At 45.1% G+C, this 11,290-nt stretch overlaps 1 protein-coding gene across 3 annotated transcripts in view; it reads left to right on the top strand.

Annotated features, from left to right (window-relative positions):
* Nucleotides 1–1,713: 1,713 nt before the first annotated feature.
* Nucleotides 1,714–11,290, top strand: part of PRICKLE1 (prickle planar cell polarity protein 1) — a 66,017-nt gene continuing 56,440 nt past the window's right edge. For 2 of the 3 annotated variants that reach the window (XM_072862173.1, XM_072862191.1), the window contains exon 1: nucleotides 1,714–2,024. The gene's annotated coding sequence lies outside the window, so the exon portion shown is untranslated. Of the gene's footprint in view, nucleotides 2,025–2,728; nucleotides 3,045–11,290 lie in introns of all 3 variants that reach the window. The other variant, XM_072862181.1, reaches the window with a different exon arrangement.

Here is an 11,290-nt window from a genome sequence, read left to right as displayed (position 1 = left end):
AGAAATGCTTGACTAGGTGGCAGGGGAGAACACAGGACAAGGGACAAAGAGCTCTATAGCAGCAGATGGCTACGAGCAGCCCTTTTGCCATCTTTGCCATCCTTTTCTTCATATTCCCTTTAGAATGTATTCATTTTTTCACATTTCCACTTCATCCTTCATGGGTTTTTTTCTTAAATTATAGGAGACATCCAAATTCATTCTGATGTAAAAGGTGACGGAGACTTCTTTTAACGAGGTTTCACCTGTCTGTACAAGTGTCTTTGCTTTCTCTCTGAAAGCTTCCATGCAGATGCAATCTGAAAATGTTTCTTTTCAGACTTGGTTAAGATTTAAAAGGAAGTGTTCAGCGATGCGATGGTGACACTACATCCAGGCTGCAAGGAAACAGCAGAGCAGAGCACCCAGGGCTAGGATTGCAGCTGAACTTCTAGGGTGATAAGTAGGTTTAACACTCTTGCCTGCAATAAAGTTGTAGCCTAGGGTTGTAGTCTAAAGCTGTTTCCTGTGAGTGTTACATTTGTATTTTTTCAGATACAGAAACATGATTTTAACCAGATTGGATTCCAGATAACAAACTTACTCTGCTAACACAGGAAAACCGAATGTGCTTCAAAACATGAAGGGAAAATTGCCATTTCCTAACCTCAAATAATTCCTTGTTTAGAGAATCAAGAGAGACACTGCCAGACAACAGGACCAAATTTCAGCCTTATATTAAGCTTTCGCAGTTCCAAACACATTTGTTTCACCAAGTGGGGAGAGTTTGTGATCGCTTAGAAGTCACTCTGGTAAAATTATCTCACTTTCCTATTTGCATCTATAGAAAAAAAACAACCCATTAAGTTAAACGTCTTCATTGTTACTCTCTTTGATTTTTTCATAGAGGATTTAAGCACTGCGAGACCACTGGAAAACCAGGAGCTCAATTCATGTTGCTTAAAGGGTGTGAGGTGCGAGCAACTGACACGAGGGCTGCAAACTCCCCTAGCTTAAACAGACACCAAAAGCGCCGGTAACAATATAAGGGAAGGGATCTAAATGCACACCTGGCTACTTCGGTGCCCCTTTAATGCCCACCGCCTTCGTTTTGCCATCTTATTTACGCCAACACCGGGGCTGCTTTGCTTTGGGAAGTGCCCGTCCCTGCCAGCCCTCCAAGGGAGTTTCCTGAGCCCGGCGGCTGCCGGCTCCACGCCCGCGGGAGGGCGAGGGCCCCGCGCCCCGTTCCCTCCAGCAGTGCCCCGGCCGCAGCCGGTGGGTACGCGCGGCCCACCGACGTACCGTGGGCCGCACGTACCGCCGGAGCCAGCTCCATCACCCGCCCCTGCACAGATCAGCGGGAAAAGGTTTAACTAACTTTCCCTCTCCCGCTCCCTCGGTGACAGCCGGCGGCGAGGAGCGCAGCACTTGGCCTCAGAGCTCCGTCTGAGCGGGGGAAACGGAGGGGGGAGCCTGCCCGTCCCCCGCCTGCTCCCCGCCCTTCCCGAACTGGGGGGGGGAAGGGGTTTCACAAGTTTTGCCGTGCCCTCGTGAGCTTCAAACGGCACCACGGCCCCCGCCGCGCCGGGCCGGGCCGGGCCGGGCAGACGGGCGGGGCCGGGCCGGGACCCCGCCCCTCGCGCCCCGCCCCTCGCGCTCGCGCCCCGCCCCGCCCCGCCGGCTTTTCCGAGCCGCCGGCCGCCCCGGCCCGACGGCGATTGGCGGGCGCGGCGGGCGGCAGCCAATGGGCGCGGCGGAACGCGCATGTCGGCGTCCCGGGCGCGGGGCGGCGGAGCCCCATTAGGGCGGGGAGCGGGCGCGGGGCTCGGCCAGTCGCGGCGGGCGGCGGAGGCTGCCGGCGGCAGAGGAGGCTCCGGCCGGGCGGTCCCCTCCGCGGCGCTGCCCGAGATGCGCGTCTCCCGCCGGCGCTGACTACGCGGGGCAGAGCCGGGTGCCGCCTCTCCCGCTGTCGGCGTGACGGACCCCGCCGCTGCTCGCCGCCCGGGAATACGTCGCCGCGGTTCTGCCGCGCCGCGGGGAGGGTAAGTGGCTTCTCCCCGCGGGGGAGGGCCGGCCGGCGCGGGTGGCAGCCCGCGGCGACGCGGCGGGACGCCCGGCGGGTTTGGCGGGGCGCCGTCGGCAGCCGGGACCGTGCCGCTGGCGGCGGCGGAGCCCTTCCCGCGGCAGCCCGCTCTGCGGCGGAGGTTCTGCGGCCCGACCGGGGTTTGCATCGCCGGGGGGTGCCCGTGAGGAGCCGCCCGAACCCAGAGCCGGCACTCGTCAGCGCCGCTGGAGTAGCGCCGTCCTGCACGGAGTCGCTGGACGGGGGCTGCGGGCTCGGGAGAGCGGGGGCGGGGGGTCCCGCCGAGCCCTGCGGCGGCTGTCGGGGGGGGATGGCGCGGCGCCGGCTCGGTGCGCCCGGCGGAGCGGGAGGCGCGGCGGGCTGGGGCCGCCGGTCTGAATGAGGGTCCAGATGCGGGAGCTCAGCTGTTGCCTGTCAGTGGGGTGACAACTGGCCTCCTCCAGGCAGCCTCCGCCTTCTCCCTTATCCGCAGCGAAGTGCCCGCGCCTGGGCGCCCTCCTGCCCCGGGCGGGGGACCCGTGGGGGGCGACCTCGGTCTGGCACCCCGGCGGCATCTTTGGGGCTCTCCGCTGCGAGCGCGTTGTGTTACACGGGGGTGAACCCCCGACAGCGGTGCAGCACGGACCTAGCCGGAGCGTGTATGTATCTTCTTTCTCAATGAAGAGAGCTCTGGAAGGGCGACGGACGCTCCCTGAGCCCCTGCTCCCAGAATATTTATTTCCACCGTGGGATTTCAAACTCCAGCAGCCACCATTTATCATCTGGCCGGGCTGGGCTGAGTCCAGGGCGCCTTCGTTGTGGTCCGGGTCTGGCCTTGGACAGGAATCTGTCATTGTACCCCAGCGGGGTGGCCGAGGAAAGCAAAATAAAGCACCCGCCAGTACCAGTGTTTCTAAATGCCATCAACTGGAGAGCCAGGAAACGCAGCGGGGGATATTTTACAAGCTCTCTGAGAAATGTTTATACAGAGGATTTAAAGGTTAGCAATGCATATACCCTACGTGCTAAAACCTAAAAGGTGGCAAAAATAAATGGCTAGTGTTACTGCCCCCGAAGTTCCCTGTTTTCGTTGTTTAGCTGGTAACAGAGGTCTTCAAACTGCATGTTTTTGCATGGCAAACTCAGAGTGACTGTTGAGATTTTCTAGCAGGATGTGTTTTTCCCCCTTTAGCTCTAGTTATTATCATTTCTAGGAGGAAATACTGTTATTTGTATTACCTCTCTACAGCACAGGTATATCGCAGCGGCCAGGTTTTCATCCCAAGATGTTAGCAGGTCAGAGTGGGCTTGGAAAGGGGACGAAGGGGAGAGGCGAGAAGGAGAGCAGTTACTCTGACTGCAGTGATGGATTATTTCATTTCTCACCGCAGAGCCCCGGATGAGCTGGGCTGGTGCAGTTCTGCCAACAACATGGTTAATAGTGTCCTGTAAATCAAGGTCCACGGAGCTGCTCTCCTTCTGTATAACAAAAGGTTTTGTAATGAGTAAGCCCAGATCAGTCATATAAAAATTTTAACATCAACTGGGTAAGGTGTGTGTGTGGGGACCTTACAGGGTTAATAGCTAAACTATTAAGATTGGAGTCAGATGTGGGTAAAAGCAACAGGAGAGTCTGGTTTTTCCTAATATCCTGTAGTATGATAACTCTGAAGAAGGTAACCGTTTAAAAAAAAAAAAATCTGTTTCAATTTAAGATTTATTAAGCAAGAAGAACCTTACGTAAACATCAGAATCCTTTTCTTGTTTGGAAAGGCAAGAAATGGCTAGGAATGTCATCTGAACTTAAAAGTGAAAGACTACAAGCTATGTGTGGGTTTTCATGCATGTGTGCAAGAATGTTACTAATCTCATTTTCAATTAGCTTATTATTCTATGTCTTAGGGGGACTGGGGCATTTAACTCAGGCTTTTGGCAGAACAGCTTCTGTGCTTTTTTATTTCCTAGCAAACGAGTTCTTTCTAACATTTAAGATGTTTAGAATACAGGAGTAGGAGATGGCAAGTGTCTTCCAAAGAAGGAGAAATGGAGGGGGGAGCCAGGTTTTACTTACATATATAATAAGTTGGGAATGTAAATTTGTATATAAGGAGGGGATGTGAAGAATGACTTGGCATGCTAATGACCTGGCTTTTCTGAACTTCAAGAGTTTGGTCTGTCTCCCCCTATGGTTATAAAAAGAGATTAAATGCATTTGGCATATTTAATTAATTAGCATATGAAAATCAGATGGCTTTTACTTTGTCATGGTTTTCCTGTGAAACTTTTCTATGCTAATGAATGTCTACATTTTACAGAGTAATTTAAACGGCTTTGTTTCATGGTATGTCTTTGTAGATCGCTTTGACCCTTCCTAATGCTGCAGCCTTTGTATCCTAGCCTAAAAGTCCTTTCCCTCTGTAATATGGAGCTTGTGTAATGTGTTGTCAAGGGCTGCTACCCACAGCTTCAAACAGAGCAGGCTGAGAGTTGCACTTAAATTTAAAGCCTCTGTTTGCTTGGATGCTATGTCTTGTGCATTCCCAAGTTAATTGTATGTGCAGTGGTGAAGTCCATTTAAAACAAACAAACAAGCTGGGTTTTGTTTCTGTTTTCTACCACTACCTTATCGTAAAGTAAAGAGATCCCTGCTGTTGGGGTATAAAAACATGCTCTGAAATGTTACTTTTTTATATATAATTACAAAGCATCATTTGTGTTTCTGGGGAAAATTGTTGTATGATATAATATTGCATTAAGAGTACTTGATTATGAGATGGGTGCACAATGACCAAGTGGCTTATATCAATATTCAGTTTACCCCCTTGTATTAAGGCTTAAGCTTCAGTTTAGCCAGCACTGTTTTCTGCATATGCTGTTTGAACAGAGGTAAACTTGAGGTTAGCTCTAGTCATTAGCATATGCTTGGTGTAAGCCACGCATGCTTAGGTCCTGCTCCTGGATGTGTTTACAGAAATGAGTAGCTTTTACTTGTGTGCTTAAACTGTTTGGATTAGGAGTTGTATAATGGGAAGAACCAGCTTGGAAGGATACAGCACAGCTATCGCTCATCTTTCCCCCTCCCACCTTATGGCTGAAGAATGATGGGAAGAAACATGTTTTGCAAGTAATAGCACACTGAAGTCGTGGCGTTTCTGGCAGAAATTCCCAGATAGACTATCAGGTCACAATTTGCCAAAATTACGCCTTTTTTTACAGAAACAGCCCTTTGGCTGCTGGTTCATTGTCAAGGATATTTCCAGTTAATGAAGAAAATTTCACAAGTGGCCTTCTATAACTCTTCCTCTTTGTATTTTGTTTGTTTATATTATGCAGTAAATACATGATACTTTTTTTTGCAAAACTAAGTGAGCAAATGACTTCTCAGCACAAACTGGCGATACTTCTCAAGCATGTTCTTGTGCAAGGAGATTTTTTAAATGTACAAAATGAGTGAAGTGCTCAGATACAGGAGGTATGAGCCAATACAAACTGTTTTAGTATTTTAAAAATATCTGTAAATGACAGCTTTTTGCTAGCTTACCTTTTGTTGGAACTCTGCCTGGAAGGCTAACTCCTTAAAAGTTCTTAAATATAACCATAAGATTGGTGAGTTGCTTTTCAAGATCATTTTGAACCCATGAAGCTCAGAGTGTTTTGCTGTCTAGTAAGCCTGGGGTAGACAGTCTCTCAGGCAGGCCTTTCATTTCCAGTGGATTACACATCAACAAAAGCTGGAACTGTGTTATTTCAGTTGTTCTGTACTAAAGTCATGTACTCCTGTCTAAGGTTTGTGTTGGAAACATTGATTTATAGCACCTGATAGCTCTTGCTGTTCTGCCTTCATTTTGCTTCATTCCATCTCTTCCCCTCTGCCTTACTCCCTTGCTCTCTAGTTCTACTGAGTTGGCAATAAAGTGGTAAGAGTAGTATGGAGTGTGCTTGTAGGTTTATATCTATAACAGTTTTATTCAGTTGCCCCTCTTTTATCTAAGCACAGATCCCACAGCTTGCAATTATGGTCTTTGACTTTAGTAACAATTCTGGTTTTTTGAAATGTTTCCAGTTACACACAATACTGGCTTCATGGAGCAGCTCCATGCCAAAAAAGCATTTCCAACTGTCATCCAAATATTGAAATATGATTGCTTTGCTTTTATTTAAAATAAATTTTGTTTCCTCAGATGTTTTTATAACCACCTTTTTGAGCTTGTTGCCTTCTAACCTTGCATCAGGTAGCCCCGATCTTAATATTACATGATTCCAGGGCTAGGCTTCTCTGACAGCAATGTGCCAAATCCATGTCTAATGTTTGTGTTAATGTGGTGTATATGAAAACTGACTTATTGGTGGATTTGATAACTGATTTGTGTAATTGCAACCAGCATGATTAAAAAATCTGCATGTCAATATCATGATGCTTATAATAAAACTTACAGATTTTCTTAAGCAGGGTGATGTTAGTCCCTTAAATTTTCTTAAAGGGAGTCTTAATTGTCCAAGCATCTTCATTTCTGAAGGTGTTTGAGTGTTTTAAAAAGAAAATAAGAACAGGGATGCAGTCATGAATATAGCAACGTAGGCTTCAGATCATGCTGTGTGGTAGGACTCTTGCATCCTCTTGTTCTTTAGGGAAGCTGCATCTTCTCTCACCAGTCTTAAAAAGACTGAAATGAAAAACTTAACATGTTAAGAATTGTGCAATTGAATCTTTAAACACATCTAGACAGATACTGCTATACTGTTCCTCAAAGCACACATCTCTTCTGTACTCCCATGCTCCTCACTGGAGCAATGTAAACCACCTCTGACACAAGCACTGTAACTGTTCAGCTCTATCCGTTTTACTCTCCTCTAATCTCTTCATTAACAAAGTACTCCTGTGACAGAGAGAGTTCTGGCTCAGCGAGAGGCTCTGCCGAGGCACCCGGACACTCTTGCTCAACCCGTTGAGCGCACGGGCTAGTCGGACGCTGCCCTCACCCATGGCCCACTTCTGTAGCAACACAAATGCACAATAACTATGGCACAAATTGAAAGCCGACTTGCACTTTCAAGTGTGGATCAACTTGTCTAACAGCAGTAAAAGCTGATTTGTTTTCAAGTATGTTAAATTAGTGCATAATTAGGGAAGATGTTTTTTAAAGATCTCTTTTTGTAATCAAGTGTTACAGTTAATCACCCAGAAGTTCAAAAGTGCTCATGTAAAGAAATTGCATGTGTTTGTGTGCATACTTTAAGACTAATATATTTTTATTTTATTTCAGCCTGCTTGCAGGAATCAGTATTTTCGTAGAAAAATAAAAGCTTTGCATGCTGAGATTACTATTCAAAGTGTGAATATTTATATACTTTAAAATGAATTTTAGGAAGGCATTGAAGAAATGTCTGAACCTAGTGTATTTGCATCTATATATACAGACTGCTGAATGAATTATGCTAGGTCTAGAACTTCACTGGTGAATTGCAGATGTCTTTTGTAAAAGTATACATATGGCTTTCTGAGAGCTTTGAACTGTTTTCTCATGCTTTGCTCATCAGAAGGATCATATGGATAACTTCATTGTGAGAGGTTTTTTAGTCTTGTTTGCAAAGCATTGTGGATCTGTGTGATAAATATTGAGTTCCCATTCATCCTAGGACTGAAATGAGTTTGTTCTGTGCATATGGAATATGGGAATAAGATACACAGAGGATATGTTTATATTTAACAAAATTAATGCTATAAAGCGAGTGCAAAGGAACTTATAAGCCTAAACAGCTTGGCAGGCCAATAGCCAACGAATGTCTTGGAGTACTGCCAAACATGTAGAAAGCAGACCAGGCTCTCATCTGTACCGAGGTACCGGAAAAGTATGTAACTTCCAGCCTGGTAAGGATGTTGTCACCCAGGATGCAGCTTTCTTCTGTCCTCTCAGCAGCTCAGCATAGGTTTGGATTTCAGCAGGTATCTACTAGGAGGTACCACTACTATTCAGGAGAAATGAGAGCTGCCTAAAAAAACCAAGCAGTTGTGTTACGGCAGCTCTTCTCCACAGCCAGATCCCAGAGTGCGGGTCCCCTTTTGCGGGGCATTGGCCACCCCTTAGGAGGATCTGGGGAAGGGAGGCGTGTACTAGGGTGAGGCTGGAGAGAGCATCTGCATGGTAAGAGGGAGCCCTGTGTATTGCTGTTGTGCTCAAGTATTGAGCTGCCAAAAAGCTGTGGAAGTGCTTGCAGAGAAGGATGCTGCTGAGTAGGATGCTGCAACCGTTAGTGAGCTGAATGGTTGATTTAGCTGTTTGTGAATCCAGTAAACATCAAGCTTTATCCCCTGACCTTTCATACAGACAACCTGCTTGGACAATCTTTGCAGGGGATTTCAGGTGGTGTGAAGCTGTAGTTCAGTGGTCCAGGCTAATAGCCCATTTCTGTCTCAATATATGATCTTCCACTTAAATAAAACTCTTGATTTCATGCAAGAAGAGGTCTTACAGTTTTAGAGTAGCTGTTAATATATTGAACTTGAGCAATGCAGGTATTTGATTGAACTGAAGTGACCACAATGACAAGCAGTCATCTATTTCATTGCTGGAGATTTATTGCTTTTCAGATTTCTTTGCAAAATCTCCCCTGACACTCAGAGCTCTATTGTCTGGTTCTGAATCTGCCATCTTTTAGGCTGTAATTTTGGTAGGTTAGTTTTTAATGTCTCCCTGTCTGTCTTGTATTGCACTGTAGCTGTTTATAAACCTTTTTGACCTATTAGTTGATGTTTTATTAGCCTGGAGCTGATGCTGTAAAGAGGTACTGATATGATGAGGACTCTTTGATTGTGGTATAGTAGCACAAAGGTATACTTGGCGGCCTTAGTTTAGGAATTGAGGTGATACCAGGCTCCTGTTCATTTAAGTCTTTTTTTACTTTGATGTCTGTGACTAAGTCAACATCTAAATACTAACTCCGAAACACTCAAAAGTTGGATATTCAAGGGCATATGTGTTTGTTCTTGGGTGTCTTTCCACCTTCCCATGGCCTCTGGAAGGAGACTAATGCTTTGAAAGAACAGGTCTCATGAAAATCAACAGGTATATCTTGAATTATGCAACACTTTTTCCACAGGTAGAAGTCATCCTCCTTTGTGCAATTCTGTGTATTTATGTTCTTCCTGCTTTGTTGTGTACTAAATCGGCCCATGCTTAATGCAATTGTGAGAAGAGAATCTAGACTTGTGTTTAAAAGGAAACTGCCAGCATGTCTTCCTACTGGAGTGCAGGGGGAGACTTAAACCAGTATGTGAGCTGCGACACTGGTTGTGCACATGAGTGAAGGGGGGGGAAAAGCACTTCCAAACAGGCAGTTACAGTAATATTCTGTCAGTGTTGGACTCTGAATGAGTATGAATGACTTCAGTCTTGCATTGCTATGACATATAAACCTGATAAAACAATGAGATAAGTCTGTATTCCCTCTGCAAAATACTCAAGCTATTTCCCTTGCACAGTCGCTTAGTTGTGCTGGCACAGCTTGAGCAGGGATGTAGAGATGGTCTGAAAACGTTTGGGGGTTTTCTTGCTTTTTGTTTTAAGTGAGCTTCCCAAATCAGTACAGACGGGTACAATGATTGTGTTAGTGCACAGAGTTGCTCACCAGGGTGGTGAAAGAGGAGCTTCCTAACCATGTGCTGCTACTCAAAAAAAAAAAGATAGACCATAAAGCTGTAGCTTCTGTTGTGCCATAGGTCCAAACCATGAAGTGGTTTTGTCACCTATAGCGGTTTGTCATCTAGTACTTTGTCTGACTTGAGTTCCAGTCACAAGTGTTGCTCTTTCTAACTACTGTAATATTACTTGTCCGGATGATCCTGAGGGGTTTTGGAAGATCATCTATTTGAGCTTGGGTATGAGTGATGGTTAGGCACCATTTCTAGTGATGCAAATAGTTCGGACCCCCCCCTACTTCCCAGTTTCTGGGAATGGGAAGTCTATGTCCTTTGCAAAGAAAACAGCCTGCTCATTTTATAGAATAACTGTAGGAAAATATAAATCAATGATGTCTGTCGGAAAGAAAATGCAATATTTATTTCTAAAATTTTATTTTAAAGCCAGTTTAATGACTGGGCTTCTGACTTGTTAATACCAATCCCAAATCTTCAAAAGAAAAAAAAAACCAAACCTGGATAAGCTGCAAGTTTGCCACCACCACCCCCAGCTAGAGCCTCTTTGCCTGCCTTTGCTTGCATACTCTATTGGTTTCACAGTTCATATACTTGTGTTATTTTAAAAATCTCCCCCTGCACTCTGGTGGGAAACATGTCTGCTGTTTCCTTTCAAACACACAAGGCTTGATTCTCCTCTCACAATGGCATAAATTGTGAAGAACTTCACTTGAAATCAATGGAAGTAAAGACATGTAAAATGGGGTGAGAGAAGAGCCCAGCCTCTGGTTTCTATTTTTAAGTGAGTCTGGTTAACCTAAAATTGTTCAATGTGCCACTGTGACTTTAGTTTGTAGATATCAGTTGTTATGCTTGTTTCTCTTCGTACATAATGTTTCATTTTCATATATAATACATTACAGCTAGTACCCCTAATCATGATGCATGTTTCTTTGATTTAATACCTCAGTACTGCTACATCAATTTTGGTAGTTAATAAGCAATACGCATGGTAAAGTACTTACCTTACTAGGGTCAGATCCTACAAAAAGTCTGGGGTGGAGCTGTATTCCTGTGCAAGTCCCAAAGGAAAGAAGGCTGGATTGGCTCTATCCATACAACTTAAACTTTCTTTGTGGTTTTCTATTGCTTTAGTAGTTCTAATCTGTGAATCTTGTTCCTCATTATCCAAGTTCAAGATACTAATTCTCCATAAACAAAACTTTCTCAGTTATTGTTGTTTTTCCTGTGCTTGTAAAGTATTCGGCTTCATTCTTATGTTTTGTACATACTCAAGAACTTATTTTAACTTCAGATTTTCTCTGAACAGCTAAGCACTTGGCAATAAACCTAGAATATCCACACACAATTTCTGCCATTGCCTAAATTTTGGTGGTTGCTCACATTTGTTTATTTTTTGGCAATGGATTATGGTCCTTAATTACCATCAGTAGTCAAATAACTGAATGAGATTATACAGGAGTGCTGTAAAAACTGTTCATGCTAGCTATGATCTGTACATGTGTGGATATCTTTGAAAACAGTCACCTCATTCATTAACCAGTGCAACAGACTCCAACTTTACCACTATTTAGATTTTTAAATTAATGCAG

This window comes from Ciconia boyciana, chromosome 1 (genome assembly GCF_034638445.1).
Source record: "Ciconia boyciana chromosome 1, ASM3463844v1, whole genome shotgun sequence".
In the NCBI taxonomy this organism is placed as follows: domain Eukaryota; kingdom Metazoa; phylum Chordata; class Aves; order Ciconiiformes; family Ciconiidae; genus Ciconia; species Ciconia boyciana.
This window is presented reverse-complemented; position numbering and strand designations above follow the sequence as displayed.